The 19,886-nt window shown below is 33.4% G+C and overlaps 1 long non-coding RNA gene across 6 annotated transcripts in view; it reads right to left on the reverse strand.

Annotated features, from left to right (window-relative positions):
* LOC128316024 (uncharacterized) overlaps window positions 1-19,886 on the reverse strand; it is an 82,264-nt gene that overhangs the window by 53,109 nt on the left and 9,269 nt on the right. For 3 of the 6 annotated variants that reach the window (XR_008299383.1, XR_008299387.1, XR_008299388.1), the window contains exons 3-5: window positions 18,860-18,993; window positions 18,559-18,719; window positions 18,177-18,218 (exon numbers count right to left, since the gene is read on the reverse strand). This is a non-coding gene — a long non-coding RNA (uncharacterized LOC128316024). Of the gene's footprint in view, window positions 1-831; window positions 915-15,477; window positions 16,282-18,176; window positions 18,219-18,558; window positions 18,720-18,859; window positions 18,994-19,886 lie in introns of those variants that run through there. The other 3 variants (XR_008299384.1, XR_008299385.1, XR_008299386.1) reach the window with 2 other exon arrangements.

The following is a 19,886-nucleotide window of genomic DNA, read 5'->3' on the forward strand; positions in this document are numbered from 1 at the left end:
TAGGAGTTCACATATTGCTATCAGCATTTTGGAAATGAGTCAATTGTCAAAAACTGTAAACCACTTGCCTAAATCTACACAAGTAGTAAATGAAGGAATCATTTTTTAAACACAAGTATGTGTTCACAAAAGAAATATTCTTTTTTTTTTATTTTTTTAACGTTTATTTACTTTTGAGACAGAGAGAGACAGAGCATGAACAGGGGAGGGTCAGAGAAAGGGAGACACAGAATCTGAAACAGGCTCCAGGCTCTGAGCTGTCAGCACAGAGCCTGACGCGGAGCTCAAACTCACGGACCGCGAAATCATGACCTGAGCCGAAGTCGGCCACTCAACTGACTGAGCCACCCAGGCGCCTCAAGAAATATTCTTTTTTCTCTTATTTCTTGTTTCATGTTCTTCTTTGTGTCTCATACAACAGCTATTACAATTAACTTCATATGGTGGGTACCCAACAAAATTTAATTAAAAGGAAGTTATCACTTTTCATTACACAATTAAATCTTAATACTAGTAATATTTTCTAAACATCATTCTACTTTAAAAGGAAATTTGTGCTTACATATTTGAAAAAGATTTATTCCTAGTCCTCTGTGAATAGCAATTCCCCAAAGCCCAGGACCCAATCATTGGGAAGGAAGTCCTCTTTTGTGAGAAATGTCATTTCCAGAGTATTCAGATGGTGAGGAAATCCAGTTCAAACCTGTCAAGACTAACTTCAGATGTGAGGAGTAGGTGGGAAAATTATGCTTGAAAAATAGCAGTAGGCTGGTGAAACCCTGAGTGAAGGAGAAGGACAGAGCTCTGCAGTGTCAACACCTTGGCCATTACCTGATGCAGCCTCAGAATTCGGGGTATTTTCCAGCTACTTGGTTTCAGAGTGTGATACAATTTTTCACTCATATGGCTTAATCCTTTGAAAAACAGAACATAAATATTTAGATGGCAAATAGGTCAACTCACACAACTAACCTGCTATACTGACTGTGGTTGTGTAAATAAATCAGGAAGACATTCATGTGATTTACCACTGCCTGCTTTTTCTGTGCATGATAAAAACAAGAAACAAGTATTGATTTTACTGAGAATAAAATCAATCAAAGCAAAACCAATGGCTTAATTTCAACTGCAAATCCTCAATCACCTTATTATCAACACTTCCATTTAAAGTCACAAAGCAGATCAAAATTCTACAATGTATAGTGAATACTCCTTTAAAATATAAATTCATATTTTTAAAAATAAAGGAAAATAAAATTTACTGTTGTGTTCTTTCATTTCCCATCAGCCACGTAATTTAGATTTTTATAGTGTATCATGTCTAGGTGTCTCATTCTCCACTCTGACAAAGAAGAAAGCGAAAGCATCTTTACCTTTTTATATAATGCTTTGAATCATAGCATTGATTGTATGGACTTATTCCTACGACTGTTAATTGAGAATGAACCTGCTGTGGGTTGATCTTTTACAATGAATTTGAATTCAGCATATGCATTTAAGAATCATCATTTATAATGTATTATTTACAATGTATATTGTAAAATGTATTTATGAAAAGGATAATGGAAATGTTAAGTTTACTAATCTTTAGGTATAGACATTAGTAGTTTGATCCAGTCTAGTAGGATTCCACATACAGAATCTTAAAAATAGTTCATGGGGCAACTAAATTACCCAGAATCTGGTGCTTCCTAGCTCATTTTTAAAAACCTGCATATTTTTCCATGTATTTTTATAGAAAATTGCTCCGGTTGGAACAATTGTGACACTTATCAGTATTAATGTTGGTAATTCATTATTATGTGTGTACAAAGGGTTCACTGAGATAGAAAAATCAAAAAGAATATGATCAATAAAAAGGTACAGTTTGATTTTAAAAGGCTAATCCATGAGATTTTCAATGAAAGTGTATGAATATATTAAAGCATTATATTTTTTGTTCGAATTTCACATAACACTGGGGAAATAGGGTTCAGAAAATATAAATTATTTACTTCCAGGGGAAAGTAAAAAGTAGCTTATGATATATAGAGAGGCTATAATTTTTATGCTATGAGAGTCATGGGTATTTTTTAAACTTGTTACAATATATCAAAGTCTACCTGCATTACATTGATATTTTTGCTGTAAATTTAACTGTGAAATTAATGCATTTGCATAGTAAAATGCTAAATCTTTTGATAGATACTCAAAAATTTTTCTCCAAAACTTCTGTGCCTAGTTATGCTTTGAGCACCAGAGTGTAAGAGTTCTGAATATAGATGTTAAGTAAAACACATTTCCTAATATTAAAAACAGTATTTAATGCAATTTTATTACCAGATCATTGTCTATTGAGACTTCCAATTTACCTATACTCTTTCATCATGATTTTTTCCTTCCAAATCATAAAAAATTAATATGTCAGTGCAAGAAGAGAGGACTGTAAATGGAGTAAGTTATGATTTGTAAGGAAGCCCACACAGAAAGGATTTTGTTCTGCTATAAGCCAATGTCTGAGGCAGGAATAGAAGGAAGAAACTAAAGTAAAATTAGTACTCTATTGTCAGGAAGAGGTGAGCTCTCAGAAGGCATTTCATCCTAGGGACTCCTGGGTGGCTCAGTAGGTTAAGCTTCCGACTTTGGCAAAGCTTCCAACTTCAGCTCAGATCATGATCTCCTGGTTCCTGAACTTGAGCCCCGGTTGGGTTCTGTGCTGACAGCTCAGAAGCTGGAGACTGCCTCAGAATCTGTTTCTCTCCTTCTCTGCCTCTCTCTTTCTCTCTCTCTCTCTCTTTCTCAAAAATAAACATTTTTTCAAAAAGGCATTTCACCCTATTGGAGTAGTGTAGCACCTAACCATTTGGAAGCCTTGTGTAAAAGGACTGTCAGATACTCCTGATCCCAGAGAAATGGCAGTGTTTCTACAAGGTCAGCAAAGATAATGGATCTGTACTCTAATGCAGAGATTTCAGAGCCCAGACACTCCTGAGGAACACAACTAAGAAAGTAGATAATGGATATATTTCTTCTGGGTTGAAGACTTGAATTACTATTTGAAAATATTCTTCCTTGAAATAAGAGTCAAATTGCAAGGGAAAAAATAATAATAGCCCATAACTAAAATTATCAAAATATTATGGCAAAATCTAGAATCTGAGTGTTGGATTGAGGAGGAGAAAATAAAAGCATTATCTCTACAGTGTCATATTCTGGGAAAAGGAAGCATGGAACTATTTTATTCATTGTAGGATATGTTGTAGGATAGAGTTGACACACTTACATATAGTGGAAACATATTAATTGATTATTGACATTGGGAATGTTTAAAAAAACACTTGACAAATGGAAATCTTAAAGGACCGTCAAAAATAACTAGATTAAAAGTGAGGATGAATAAAAACAAATCAGGAAAGACAAGCAAAAGATAGAAGAGAATGTAACAAAGTAAAGCAATCTTTTTTTCATTTAAGTTCTAGTTAGTTAACATACAGTGCAATACTGGTTTCAGGAGAATTCAGTGATTCATCATTTACATACAACACCTGCTGCTGATCACAGCAAGTGCACCCATCACCCATCTAGCTCATCTCCCACCCACCTCCCTCCATCAACCCTCAGTTTGTTCTCTATCGTTAAGAGTCTCTTGTGGTTTGTTCCTCTTTCTTCTCTTCCCCCTCCCTTCCCATATGTTCATCTCTTTTGTTTCTTAAATTCCACTTATGAGTAATACATAATTTTAAAAATGAACTAAGATGGGGCACCTTGGTGGCTCAGTCAGTTAAGCGTCTGACTCTTGGTTTTGGCTCAGGTCATGATCCCAGGGTCACCAGATTGAGCCCCACCTGGATGGGCACTGCACTGAGTCTGGAGCCTGCTTAAGATTCTCTCCCTCTCCTTCTGTTCCTCCCCGCCCTGCACGTGTTCTCTCTCTCTCTCTTTCTCAAAAAAACAAAACAAAACAAAACAAAACAAAAAAACCTTGAACTAAGATAAGAGTAGTAAAATCATACAGACTAAATATAAATTAATTTGCATTTTAAAAACAAATATTAATATCGAGATAAATCAACTTTACTATGCATTATAAAAAGGAAAATCTTAAAACAAAGAACCAAATGCTGAAATGTTGATTTATGTCAGATAATAGACATTCAGGCAAATGCAATAAAGGAGGAAACAAGAATGGCAATATTACTATCATATTCAGAATCTAACTGATTTACTAGAGAAAAATAATTGAAGAGACAATTTGAATAATGCAATAAACATACAGCAATCAATAGACAAGTTAATAAAGTTGCATCCTATAAATGGAAAATATATTTTACATGAAAAAAATAAATAAATAAATTATAAAGCGTTCTAAAACTAGTGATACATCAAGTAGATGAAAAATAAGCACAGTGAGTGGGTAAATGATTAGAAACTCTGTAAGCACTTTACTATTGCATGATTAGTTATAAACTCAATGTGAACATAAAGAAAATTATCACTTAATTAATAATTTAGTACATGATATAATATGTAGAATACAGAATACAATTAACATTTTCTGTGATTTTAGGTATATAACATAACTCTAGTTTTTGGAGTTTTTTTTTAATGTTTATTTATTTTTGAGAGAGAGAGAGAGCAGGGGAGGGGCAGAGAGAGAGGGAGACACAGATCCAAAGCAGGCTCCAGGCTCTGAGCTGTCAGCAGAGAGCCCAACGCCGGGCTCAAACTCAGGAACTGTGAGCCGAAGTTGTAAGCCGAACCGACTGAGCCACTCAGGCACCCCAACATAACTCTGGATTTGATGTGTGGTATTAGAGGTTGTGCTAATCAAATAATATATTATTTGCCTGCTCTTGCTTATTTCTCCAAAGACTGTTATTTTGGAAAGACTGTTGAACTGAGAGGCAAATCCTAAACTTTGCATTAAGATTTAGCTGCTTTGACAATTTCAACTAGTATCTCTGAATGTCAGTGTACTTATCTTCTTCGTTTGCTTTTAATGTGGCACTCTTGAAAGTCAGAGACATCTCTGACCTCTAGATTACAATCAAAATATGTTTGTATTACTACTATTATCAACGGTGTTAATAAAAGACTGACTACCACGTAGTTGCAAATGGAAGGTATTATGCTAAGTGAAATTAGTCAGTCAGAGAAAGACAAAAACCATATGACTTCACTCATATGAGGACTTTAAGAGACAAAACAGATGAACATAAGGGAAGGGAAACAAAAATAATATAAAAACAGGGAGGGGGACAAAACAGAAGAGAGTCATAAATATGGAGAACAAAGTGAGGGTTGCTGGAGGGGTTGTGGGAGGGGAGATGGGCTAAATGGGTAAGGGCCATTAAGGAATCTACTCCTGAAGTCATGGTTGCACTATATGCTAACTAATTTGGATGTAAATTTAAAAAAATTTGTTTTAAATTTTTAAAAAAATAAAAAAAGACTGACTACCAAAAAAAAGCACAGATATCGAATATCTGCCAAATATAATTAATAAATCCAAGATATGCTATATTTCATCTAATTCAAAATTTTTTTATTATAACCATTATTTTATATATTACCAAGGAAGAAAAGAATTATGCCAATTAACTTACACAATGTTCTGTTATCATTTAAAATGTTTTATCCTATATTTATTGAAAAATGTATTTTAGTTTAGTATAGTTATATTTCATAAATACCACTATGATGCATACATGAAGGTAAAATAGAATACAAATAAATAAGTCCCTTCCACCTTATTCCTACTTGTAGACTTTAACACTTCTATCTTCTAAAATTTTGCACACTATTACTTATAATTTAGTCTGTTGTGTAACTTTTAATACATCCGAAATGAAAAAAATTGTAGAAAAAAATAATGCCTCATCAAAGTTTATCAAATCAGTGGACAGACCCTTACCCAACTGAATATATGACAATTAAATACTTTCCAACTATGAAGACCTGATAGCAATCATTCTTTGGTTAATACAGTATCTGGAATTTTAGATCGACTGTCAATGGGAAATATTCTTTCTTTTTTTTCCTCTGGGAATTCTATGTAAATTACCTTTGTAAGCATAATTCTTTTTCCCCCATCTTACTCATAAACTTAACTAATAAGGTAAACACAAAGGCTAGATTAGAAAAGAAAAGCTTGAGACTAGTAAAAAATGGTGAACCAAAGGGTAACAATGTGTTCTTAAAGACATAGTATCTATTGATAGAAATATGACAACAGATTTAAATTCTTGAAAGAATAAATTGTTTAGAAGATGAATTTGTACAATAAAATTACCCATTTAAAATGTGTTTCAAATTTTATTCCTGCATATTATGTCTTTAATTTGCCTGCTTTTCCCCAGCTTGATTACTTGATTCTAGAATCATTTCTACTATTTAAATGCCACTCTTTTCCTGTCTTGTTTCCTTGATTAAAACCCAGTCGGGTGTTTTCCCTTCTGTCTGATTACTACATTAGTAATCAGAACAAAACCAAAAAAGTTCTGAATGAAATTATTCCCAAGCTTTCACAGTACTTTAAAATATGTATGAAGACTAAGTATCTTATCAAAAGAATTTCCATTGTTTCATGAATATTTTACTTTTCTTCTCTGGTCCATAACCACTGGAACATTTTTATTTGCATTTAACTTATTTTCCATATTTTTAATCTATTGCATGATATTATTGTATGTAGCAAAAAGTAAAAACATCAGCAGAAAAAATAATAGAAAACACTGAAATCAATCTCTAAAATGGAATGTAGTAAGTTATAGGTAAAGATACAGTTTTTTCTTTAACGCAGTTTAATGGAGATCAGTATAAGTGCATTTTGAAAAATTTAGTAAATTACTGATGTTACACACTATTGTCATTAATTTTTAATTAAATATAAATTAACTAAGTTGAATATGGAAAGAACAAAATTCCTGTCCTTTTTTTCTTCCATTCGTACTACAAGGTCAAAATGGTTCCTCACCTGATTGGTATTCCAGTTATCAAGAAGGAGTTCAAGTGATGGAAAAGACCTACTTCTTCCACATAAGAGTACAACCCAGAATTCACATGTCACATCGAACCAATATTCCATTTGCCATCACTAGTCACATGGCCACACTGGGCTTAAGGGAAGGCTATGAAATGGTCGGTATGTAAACAATGCAGAACGAACATAGTGCAACAACTGGCCCTATCAGTCCCCCCAACTTACTTAGAGCGTGTGTTGATGACCATTACTTTTTTAAATAATTTATAAGACTAATATATTCTTTCACCTGTTTCTTAAGAACTTTTATTGTTTTAGTTTTAAATCTTTAGAGAGAGGTCACAATTTTAAAGTACCCTGTAATTCATGCAAGAAGGCACATGTGAATATGATATATTATTCCATAAATTAGAAAGAAGGTCTTAATTATTGCTTAAATACACCATTAATTCCATTTTCCACTTTTCTGCTTTCTTTGACTTTCTTAATTAGATTGGACAAGACTCTTCACAGTTCAAAATACACCGTTCTTTTTGAAATATTTTTTTCTTCTGGAATGTAATAATACTTAAAAATTTAGAACTACTTAATATGGCATTTCTTTGCTTTAATTTAAAGGAAATTTTGCATGCTCTGCTCATTTTTTAGTGATAAAAGATAATTAAGCAGTATTAGCTTCAGTTTATTGGCCAAGAATAAGTAACTTTTCATTACATAGTCACTTTTGCACAGTACTAGGACTCTTTAAGTATTAAACAAGAGAAAATGACATTTGAATTAGAGTTAAACATCCAGATAAATTGTTTTATATAGCCACAGTCTTAATATCAAATCTGTAAATATCTCTATACGCATACATACAAATGTATAGATACGACAGAATATACATACATGTGTATGTTTTGTGTGCGCATACACACACACACACACACACACACACACACACACAAATCCAGCAAGAATCTTGGGCACAGAGTCGATTTAATATTCGTTAAAAACCGTCTGGGTGGCTCAGACGGTTAAGCGTCTGACTCTTGATTTCAGCTCAACTCATGATATCATGGTTTGTGAGTTTGAGCCCCTCATTGGGCTCTGGCCTGACAGTGTGGAGTCTGCTTGGGATTCTCTCTCTCCTCTCTCCCTCTCTCCCCACTCCTCCCCTGATTGCTCTCTCTCTTTCTCAAAACAAAAAATAAAATTAAAAAAAATATCCATCAACAAACAACACTGGAAGTCTCAGGAAAAAAATAATTGAGACAGGTTATTTTAGAAATAGAGTTTATTACATTCAATGTAATGAATAAACTATACTTATTCTCATAGAAAGAAATAGAAGTTTTCATATTGAAATATGGATTAAAGATTGTGATTGTTTTCCTCTAATGCAACCCATATTCCTCCAAAACTGTAATACAAGAAGAAAGTTGTGAAAACTCTGTATAGGAAGACCTATTTTCTACAGCCTACTTCATATGGAAAGCAACAAGGAAAGTCTCTTGGAGAGCAGAACCAGGGCTTAGAGCAGTGGGGCAGTTCCTTCCAGAGTGTTTATGCATCCAAGAATCTCAAAAATGTTGCTGATGGAGAGATGGCTATACATCATACAGACATATAGAACAGGATGCAGGAACTGGAAAACTTCAGGTTTGTCTTGTTGAGAACTGGCTGAGTGTATTATTTGAATAATAAGCATAATGAGCATAGATGTTTGGGTAACTAGAGGGGCAGACTATAGCAGAGAATATAGTTGTATATTCAAACATGTATAATCAATACACTTTTTATTAAAAGAATCCAGTTTCATTTAAGGACGTAATACATACAGGAGAACAATATAGTTTGTCACATCAAATGTTTTGGATGATGATGGATCATTCTAGAGAAACTGCAGGTGAAATCTTACAACTATATGTTTGATTTTACTGTAATGTGCTGTACCATTGAATCTTATTGAGTTTTGTTTAAATTCAGTGTATCTTAAGAATAGAATATTTCTTACCTTTTCCATTATTACTGATGCAAAATCACATATTCCTAAACTCAGAGGTTTTTGTTTTGTTTTGTTTTGTTTTTCCTATGTGATCTGCTAGCTTAGACTCATCATCTCCATTAAGCAAGACATAAAACAAATTGTGGTGTCATTACAATATTAACTAGCTAGAAACACTTTACTCCCTCTACTTCCCTCTTTGCTATCTCTCCCCTGAAATACTCAATCACAACTGGCCATGTTAGAGAAATGAGGTATCAATCAACTATTTCCAGAAACATGAATAAATTACCGTTAATCAAAGATTGAATGGATTCATAATGCCAAACAGCAGGACTAAAGTGGAAAATGGGCTGGAAGTCATAGTGTCACCTACTCATGCATAATATGCACTGTTTTCCCCTTTCCAGAGCAAATGTTAGGCAAAAAGTCAGTCCTACTGAATAAGCAAAATGAATAGCTCTTATTGTATGTGTGTGAGGAAATGAAATATTGAAAAAGAAGGAAGTGGAAAAAAAAACACAGGAGTGAGTCTTAGGTGATTGTGTGTATTATCACATTGGGAATAAAAGAAGATCTAATAAGCCAATGTTTTATTTTTTGTTTTTGTTATTTTTGCAGTTTGTTGTGGTTTTGGCTTTATGTGCCCATTTCATTGTGGTAAATATAACAGAGTGTTCCTCCTAGAAACAAATTCCCATGCACATCTTCAATTCCAGGAAAAGCAAGATAAATAGAAATAAAATGTCCCTTCCATTAGAAGAGACTCACAAGATAAATTCTTAAAAGATTTACTTTGGGGTAAGCCTGATTAAGATGTATTCTAACCACAACTAAATGGATACTGAAGATGGGGAGAAGGACTCTTCTTCCCCCTCTATTAGGGAAAATCCAGGAAAAAGTCTCATTTCCATATGTTCTTTAAAAATATTTGCAGCATGGGGGCCTCAGGGTGGCAGTTCAATATCTGACTCTTGATTTTGACCCAGGTCTTGATCTCATGGTTCATGGGATCGAGCTAGCATGTCTGGCTCTGCATGGACAGCACCAAGCCTGCTTGGGGTTCTCTTTCCCTCTCTTTCTGTCCCTACCCCATTCACACACTCACTCTCTTTCTCTCTCTCAAAATAAATAAATAAACTTACAAAAATATTTTGCAGCATGAGAATAATAGGGAAGGTTTCAGAGAAAACTTCACTTTCAAAAGCGATTTACCACAACAGACAAAAGCAAACTTTACAAAGTGATTATTTTGGTGTTCTCAAAATCAGTCCATATTTTAAAATCTGTGGTATTCTTTTATAATTGTAAGGTATCTAAAAATATTCCCAGTAATGTTTTCTGTTTTCTGTTGTGTTGTATACATAAAATACTTATTAGAGAAATTCTTTTTAACTAATTTTAAAAAATGAAAAAAGAATTAGTAGCTTGATAAGCAAATAAAATAGGTATTTCTTTCACAATTAAGTAATGTTTCATTTTACTATTTTGCCCTTTGTCATACAAAAAGCAATTAAAACTGGATCAAAAGTGAAGATGACATAGATGTCTATAATACCTACATGTATACTCTCAAGAAATGACCAATGAGGTGTTATGAGAAAAAAACTAATAAATCAAAAATAATGAAAAAAAAGCAATGAAAGATGCATCAGCAGATCCAGAAAGTATTCAAAAACAGGAAGTACTAGGATGAAATTTACAAAGAAAAAAACTAAAATCAAAAACAAAATAAACCTGAAAATATATGTATGTATATATTACATATGTATATATATATACACATACACACACACACACATACACTGGATACACACACACACCTGCATGCACATACATATACTGGAAAGAATTTGATAATATGATGAAATTTTATAAAAATGGATTGCTATGGGTCTTACATTTTATAAAATTGCCAAAAATGCCATGTATTTGTCCCAAGTAAAATCTCAACAAATTCCAAAAAGCAAAATTTCTCCATATACACTGATTACAAAGCATATATTCAGTAATTTTAAAAAGTACATTTGAAAATAAAATATGCTCAATTGGAAAATTAACAGATAATCCTTCTTAATAAGTTTAGGGTTAATATAAAACTGAAATTAGAATTAGAATAACTTTAAGGTGAGCTTTGATATAAGCAATCCATCATATAAAAATGCAAATTTTATTGACTAAGGGACACTCGGGAAAAAATGTGATTTTATATTAAAAAACTCTATGAAGAAGAGCTAGCAAATATTAATTTCAAAACTATTATAAAAGTAGTAAAACAAGCTAACAAATGACTTAAAGGAAGACAAGCTAAAATGGACAACACAGTTCATAGTTAAGAAATAAAACAGTGAAGCAGTAAGTAATAATAAATATATGGGTCAATGACACTGATACATTTTTTGGAAAATAAAAAAAAAAAGAGATAAACATCTGGTGAGTCAAGATAAAAGAGAAAAACCTTAAGGTAATAATATAAAATGTATGGGGTAGGCTTTGAAAATAAAAAGTGTAGGTAATTGTAAACTTACAATTTTAAAATTATTTCACAATGGATGGTTTTTTATACTTTAAAATGAAGAACATTGTCATCAATGTGGTAGAAAGTATGATCAAACCAGTAAAAATATTAAAAATCAATTTGGTAATCAAAAAGTTACTTGTAAAAGGTACCCATCCCAGAATGTAATATGGGCAAATCCAATAAAATCTCCAGGAAAAAAACAACATATATATAAATATTTAATACAAATAAAAATATTAATAGCTTCTCAAATAATTCTACATGCGTAAATTGGTCACCAAATCTAAAAAAGAAACAGGAAAAGTTTTTTAAAACATGGAAGTAGACATTTTAAATTGCATACTAGGATATTAATATAACAAGTCTGGATTAATCAAGTCCAAATAAGATTTATCACAGGCATGGGGCACCTGGATGGCTCAATTGGTCAAGCGTCCAACTCTTGATATCAGCTCAGGTCATGATGTTGCAGTTTGTGAGACTGAGCCCTGTGTCAGCTCTGCACTGACAGTGTGGAGACTGCTTGGGATTCTGTCTCTCCTTCTCTTGCTCTGCCCCTCCCTTGCTTGTGCACTCCCTCACTCTCCTCTCTCTACAATAAATAAATCAAAACAAAAATGCTTTGACACTGAAAGCCTCAAAACCTGAATTAATGCCACTGAACTAACAGATTGGAGAAAATAGAACACATGCATTCAGGCAATGTATTTGATTGTCTTTAATATACATTCAACTGGGAGAAAAAACACAGTATTCATCAGATTTATAACATAACTAAAGTGAAGTTTTTTATAAGCACTCCTTCCTGATGCACAGTGAAGAGAATGATGTCTTCTACCACCACTACCATTAAATGAGTTCCTGGCTAACCTAAACAAAATAATGTAAAGGAATACATTGTCAGGTCGAGGGGCGGGGGGAGAAAGAAGGGGAAATTTGGATACAGACAAGGACAGAAGAAAGATCGTGTGAAGACACAGGGAGAAAATGGTCATCAACAAGCCAACAAGAGACGCCTCAGAAAAAATCAAGCCTGCTGACACCTTGATCTCAGACTTCTAACTTTCAGAACTGAGAAATCACATTGTGTCCTTTAGTCCACCCAGTCTGTGGTACTCAGTAATGACAGCCCTAGCAGACAAATGCAAGTCACTTCTGAAACTCATTTGTTGAGTCCATATTTAGTCAGGAAAGAGCCCATCTTTCCAACCAACTGCTTAACAAATGCCAACATTAACACTGCACTGCCATCTGCTCTTGAATAAAGAGGGACATTTCTGTACCCTGCAGGCTGTATAAGAGATGAAGCATGGCATGGCAAAAGCAAGAGAAAGATTCATCTTCCAAGAATGTTTCACAGTCTATCCTTAGAGCCATATGGTGCTCCAAAACAAAAAGTATTAATGGAAGCTTACGGCTTTTCTCCAATATGCAGTGACTAAATTCCTCCTCGCTCAACTTATACCTGTATAATTTTATGAAGATATTCTTCAAAGTTATAGGTATGTTGGAAGAACCCTTTTCTGCATTCTAATGATGATAGGGGATTTTTATGAATTAAATATTTTGGATTAAATCTCATTGATGATTTGGAATACAGGATGTGTCATGATTGGGTCTTCTTCTCACACGTCCTGGAGATGTAAACTACCTTTTAACTAAAAATTATTTAGCTAAATATTTTGTGCCTTGATATTATAAGAAAGATATGGAGTATTACAAGGAACGTTATATGAGTTGTAATAAAGAGACTGACCATTTTTGATGACTGCTGAGTCGTTCCTAAGCCTCACCTTCCCTTTCCCCTTTGATCTTACAGGACAGGCTGGTAAAGCTCTCATGTGCCTCATCTTTTCCGAGGAACTTTTCTCCAATCCTACTTCCTGGCCACTATAAAGACCCAAACACAGTCCCTCAGTTTTGCTCAAACCAGCCTGGATCTGCTTGTGCCCTCCCAGTTCTCCCTGAAGCCTCTTGTGTAAGTAATAACATACTTTTTATTACATTCTCTTGGTGTGTGGAATATCATAAACCTGGACATAAAACCGCATTTTAGATGGGACCCATCCTATTTCTGCAGTGTAACTCAAAACACTATGAAACTCATTTTTAAATTTTCAATATATGAACTGAATAGGAGCCAACTCTTTTTATCTTTTCTTAGCAGTTTATAAATAGAGAAAATAAACTTAAAAACTATATAGCTAAGATTCAATTCCCATTTCTGCTCTTTAACAGCTGTGCTAAGTGGGATAATTATTTAGTTTACATTTATCTCACTTTCTTCATCTGAAGAAAAATGTTTAATAATGCTTACTCCCAAGGTTTTTTAATGATTAAACCAAAAGAATATATATAAAGCTTCTGGTGTAGTTCATGGGATATAAGGCTCAGCATGTTATTTTTTAGTATACCATTATAACACAAAATTAAAACGGTTTAAAGAAAACAGAAAATAATTTTATAACATTTACTTCTAGATAACAAATCATAATTCACAAGGCCTATTTTTAAATAAATTTGATTCCAAAAAGTATCCTAGAATTTCCAATGAGAAAAATGTTTAGTATCTTAAAATTTCCATGGTTATGCTAGTAATCTCTGCTAACTAAAAATAATTCAATGTTTTCAAATCATTATCAGTAAATGTTTTGGTTCTAAAATATCTCACTTTTTCAATGTATATAAACATACATTGTATCACTAAGGTCTGCTTGTAAAACTTGACCTAAGTGTTGCATGAAACAATGGATTATTTAAGACTCCAATAATATTCCTTCAGTACTTAGCATAAGAGATGCCTATAGTGATCCAATAGTTCATTAATAAAATCAGAATAGTTTGGAACAGTATTAATCAACAAAAAGTTGCTTGTAATGGAGTTTTATGATAGCATAACTGTGTATATACAGAATATATAATGCATATGATCAAATAGTTTACTGGTTAAGCTGTAGTCTGAGTATTATTTAAAAATAAAATATGAGGGGCACCTGGGTGCTCAGGTGGTTGAGTGTCTAATTCTTGGTTCCAGCTCAGGTCATGATTCCAGGGTTGTGGGATCAAGCTCCACATCGGGTTCCATGCTAGGCCTGGAGCTTTCCTGGGATTTTCTCTCTCTCTCTCTCTCTCTCACTCTCTTTCTCTCTGAAATAAATGAAATGAAAAAAATTTTTAAATAAAATATGAATCTCTTTACCTTTGAATTAATTTTTCTGTGAATTCTAAAATTGCCCTAAAAAGTAAAGTCTATTAGAAAATGAAGTAAAATATGTTTGATGAGGAAAAATAACCTTTTTGAATATAAAAAATTACTTTATTACAATTATAATTTTAAAAGATTACTGAGATGTTTTACTCTGCTTTTTTCCCTTTATTTCTTTTTAAAATCTAGTCTTATTACAATGACATTAAGTAGAATATTAAATGTATATTGCAGATTTGATTTATAATATCCTTAGAAATATAATAGAAAAGCCAAAATAAGATAAAATTTATTTATGTATTCTTTACCTCATTACCTTCATATATTTTCTTCCTTTTCCTTAAATGTTTCCTTAATTTTAATTTATTAAGTAGCTACCATGTCCCATTGTTCAATACATACCTCAAATAAATGTATACTCTGGACTTTCATGGATGAAATTTTAGGAACTGTGAACCAAGCTTCTGTGAAATACTCCTGTCTTTTACAACTTTATTGGGAATAGTCAGCATAAGAATTTGTGTGTTTGTGTATGTGTATGTGAAATGTGAAATGGAAAATTGTCTGTCAACTCTTTTAGAAAGAGAAGCATCTGAATATTACAAGAAAATTTAATTGATTCCATTTTCTGGACTCATAAGCCAGAGTGAAAAGTGGAATATTAGACTCATATAAATTAATACTACTGTAAAAGTGGAATATTAGACTCATATAAATTAACAATACTGTCTTAGTTTGTTTCAGCTGCTTTAAAACAACAACAACAACAACAACAACAACAAACATAGACTGATTTACTTCTTTGTGAAAGTAAACGTGGTATATGTTTCCAAAATACAATGGTGGGATAGCATAGGATAAACATTTCCATTCCAAAGGGAAAGGTAGGAAAGAGAAGAATGACAAGTCTCAAGTAAGTCCAAAATTTATCAGGGCAACAACATTAAGACTTAAGGCTTGAGAATAATCCTCTTTGGCTTGAGGATCTGACTTCTAGGTCCACTGGAGTGACAACAACCCCCCGCCCCCTACAGCTCAGTAGGAAGAACTTGCAGTGGTTCTGCCTGGGCCCTGCCCTCAAGGTGGCTTTCTGATTGGGTCCCATGGCTCTAGTGTCTCATGCCCACAGCCCTCTCAGTGTAGACTGGTATTTGGAGTCCCTGATTTCACCCAGTAGCCCTGTCCTTTGAAATATAGGTGGAGGCAGCAATCAATGCCCACAGAGCTCTGCTAGGCACAACCAAAGTCACAACTCTCTGCAGGGGTTCTACCCCTGGGTTATTGGGTGGAATTTCCCTGGCCCACCTGAAGATTGTTCCCTTTGAAACCACTTTATCCCTCACAACCTTGCACTTGAGGCCTATGATGGGAGTGCTGTCTTGATGAACTCTTTGGGGTCATTCCATCTTCTTGGAAAATAACTTCTGACTTCTGTTGAGATGGCTGATTCATATTACTCTCCTTATCAAATAGTAGCTTGGTCATATCCTTAGTGTCCCCATCTTTTTGCAATATGGATAGGTTGATAATTTTCCAAATCTTTAAGTTCTGCTTCTTTTTTGCTCAGCAACTTCATCTTTAAGTCACTTCTCTCTCACATCCTGCTGTAAGCAGTCGAAAGGAGTCAAGTCACACCTTCAATACTTTGCTTACGATTTCGCCAACTACGTATTCAATTTCAATGTTCCCAGGATCAACAGTCCACAAAACACCAGAATATGAATACAACTTAATGAAGTTCTTTGCCACTGTATAACGACAATAACCTTTCCTATAGTTTTAAATAACATGTCTCTCATTTCCATCTGAGATGTCATCAAAATGGCCTGTGTGGGTAAGTTCTGCCAACATCTGTTCACAATTACTTAAGTATTCTCTAAGCTTGAGGCTTTCTCTAGAATTCTCTTTCTATCTGAGACTTCACAGAATCACCTTTAACTCTCTGTTCATGACAATGTATGATTTTCCTAGCATGCTCTTCAAAACTCTTCCAGCTTCTGTCTGTTACCACAGCCACTTCCACAGTTTTAAGTATTTGTGTAACAGCACCCCACTTCTGTTAGCAATTACTGCCTAGGCTATTTGGGTTGCTACAACAAAAACACCATAGAGTAGGTGGCTTTAAAACAATGGAAACTTATTTCTCAAAAGTTCTAAAAGCTGGGAATTGCGACATCAAGGCACTGGCAGATTCAGTCTCTGGTGAGAATCAGCTTCCTGGTTCATAGAGGGCTGTCTTGTTGCTGTGTCTGATAGTGAAGGGATAAGAGGGGAGCTCTCTGGAATCTCTTTTACAAGGGCATGAATCCCATACATGCAGGCTCCACCTCATGACCTTATCTCCTCCCAAGGTCCCACCTCCAGTTACCATCACACTGCAGGTTAGGATTTAAACATATGATTTTGAGAAGGACACAATTATTCATTCTATAGGAACCACCATCTACTTAATAAACATGTTAAAAGAACTTGAAAACTTTTTTTTTTGTTTCCTTTAATGCAAAGCTATCTTTCTGCCTGTTTGTGATGAAAACCCAGTGAAGAATAGTTAAGTTCAAGTTGTTATAACTTGTGTTTGGAAAGTGGAGCAGTTAACCAGAACTAGAAGCTGTCTGTCAATTGCAGATTGTAAGACTTCTGATAGTTCTTGATGAAGAATAAGAAACGAAAGATTTTCACATAAAAACAGCGAGGGGGACAAAACATAAGAGACTCTTAAATATGGAGAACAAACAGAGGGTTACTGTAGGGGTTGTGGGAGGGGAGATGGGCTAAGGTAAGGGGCATTAAGGAATCTACTCCTGAAATCATTGTTGCACTAGATGCTAACTAACTTGGATGTAAATTAAAATAATAAATTTAAAAAAATAAATGTTAAATAAAATAAGATAAAATCAAAGAAAGAAAAGAAAGATTTATTTTCCTCCACTGTTGTCAATACGTTTGTTGTGTCCTGTGAAGTTAAAGAATTTTTCAAATAAAATTTCCAACTCTAGAATTTACATGTCTGTCTTTTAATATAAAATAAAAATTATAAATAATTAACATTGAAGCATTATATTTAAAATAAAGTTGTTTGGCATTTAAGTTGAAATTTATTTTCCCTAAGAGTACTTAAATACTAGATACTTATCTTTTGGATTGTTTATTATTCTAAACCTTATTAAACAGTGCATTCTGCAAATAACATTTCCACAAGAAGAAAATTTTAAGACATAAAGATATATTCTATCTACAAAAAAGTATGAAAATATTCCAACAGCGGCAATTTACAGGTTGTACATACAAAAGAACACTATTATTCCAATACTTAAACATCATAAAGATATTAGCTATTTTCAAAGATAATCAAAGTTTTATAAAGGAACATCACACCTTAGTTACTATTATTACCATTCCATAAATCACAAAAACATGTATTTCCATAAAAAAGGAGGCCATTGTATTTGGTAAATTTTCTTGCAACAAGAGATAAATATCATAGAAATTCATTACTTACTTTGAATTATGAAGATAAAAACAATAGTTTGTGAAGGAAATCCTGTAAGTAAAATGTTGATTATTAGTTGTGTCTTATTTCTAGCACTCTCTTATCATACATTTAATGTTAATTTAGAGTTATTTAAATCAGGGTAGTTTATACTACCTTAATAGCAGATATATTTAATATATCATATAATTAAAATGATTACAAAATAACATCTTCATGTTTTCTAAATTGTACAGATCTTTTTAATCTTAGCCTACTTTATTGGGACCTATTTATGTCCATGCAACATATTAAAAATGACGTTAGGTAATATGTGAATTACTTTTTAAACATCATATAAGACTAAGGTAATTAAAGAGGAAGACTGACCAAGTTTTTGTTATTTACTAACCATGCAGCTGTTGTGTTGTCTTCCTTGATCGATCAGTTCCTGCAGGGGTCAAGCCGTTACGGTCACCCTGCAAAAGCAGGGGGCACTTTCACTGAAATTTGACTGAAATGTCAAGAGTAGTACACCACACAGAGCAGGGATCTCAAGGAGGTCTGAAGTGTCTGGAGAGTGCCAGAAAAAGAGACTGGCTCAGGAGTTTTTATTGCATTTAAGGGTGGGGTACGGATAAGGTGGCAGCTTGTGTGGTTTCAGTTTCCAGCAGGTACTGAAGGAGAAAGCACAGGCTCTCTTATTAGCTTACCCAAATGTGGACAAAAACGATGAGGAAGGGATGATGTCTAAAAGTTGTCAGCAGGTGAACATTGAAAAATGGAGTGAGATTCCTGTTTGGTCAGTCATCTGTGAGCAGCTGTGCTTGGTATTTTGAATGATCACCTAATGAAAGCAAAGACATTCAAATTTTGTGAGGCATTATTAAAAATGAAATCATTTTAATAGTGTATCATTTCATTAATAAATTAGAACGGCACAGTGTTTGAAGAATTTGGAGTAGTAATAATAGTTAACATATTTGAAATAGTTTGTTTTCCCTGAAGTACTTTTATATCAGAAATCATATTACACTCCTTGAATTTCTTAAGGCATATTATTATTCAGATTTCAGAATATTAAAATATTAATCGGCATAGAAAAGTTCTTTAATGATCTTTAATGTTCTACTTCTTTAATGTTCTTTAATGTTCTACTAAGTAGAATAAAAATACATTTCCTGTGTCTTGAAAAGTTCTTTATTTGTAAGCGAATTTAGTTTCAATTCATATTTGGTTTCCTGTTTCCCAAGATAATAAGGTGGGGGTAGAAATGGGTTATATTCTGAAGATGTGGCAATATTATTAATTAGGTTACCACACTAAATTAGCGCAAGACTATAAAGTTACTTATATCCTGAATTTGTTTACTCACAAAATAATCAAACACAACCCAGAAAAATTTTGATTCAGGTAAACTTTGATATTGGATCAGTAGTGTTGAAATAATAATGATGACAACACCACCAACAAAAATACTAACTATTTTTTGATGGAGGTCGACACATTTATTCTAAAGTTCATATGAAAAATATAAACATTCAATGATAACAAGTATTGAAAATAAAATTAAATGTTGGGAACTAGGATAACATACCATAAAGTCTCTATAACTAAAACACTATGTTGCTGACCTGTGAGAAGTTATATATTTGGAACAAATTGAACATCAAATACAAGTACATGGAAATTTACTGTACACAAAGGTAGCATTTCAAATCACTGAGGAAAATTATCTTT

The sequence above is a fragment of the Acinonyx jubatus genome, chromosome B3, assembly GCF_027475565.1.
Source record: "Acinonyx jubatus isolate Ajub_Pintada_27869175 chromosome B3, VMU_Ajub_asm_v1.0, whole genome shotgun sequence".
NCBI lineage: Eukaryota > Metazoa > Chordata > Mammalia > Carnivora > Felidae > Acinonyx > Acinonyx jubatus.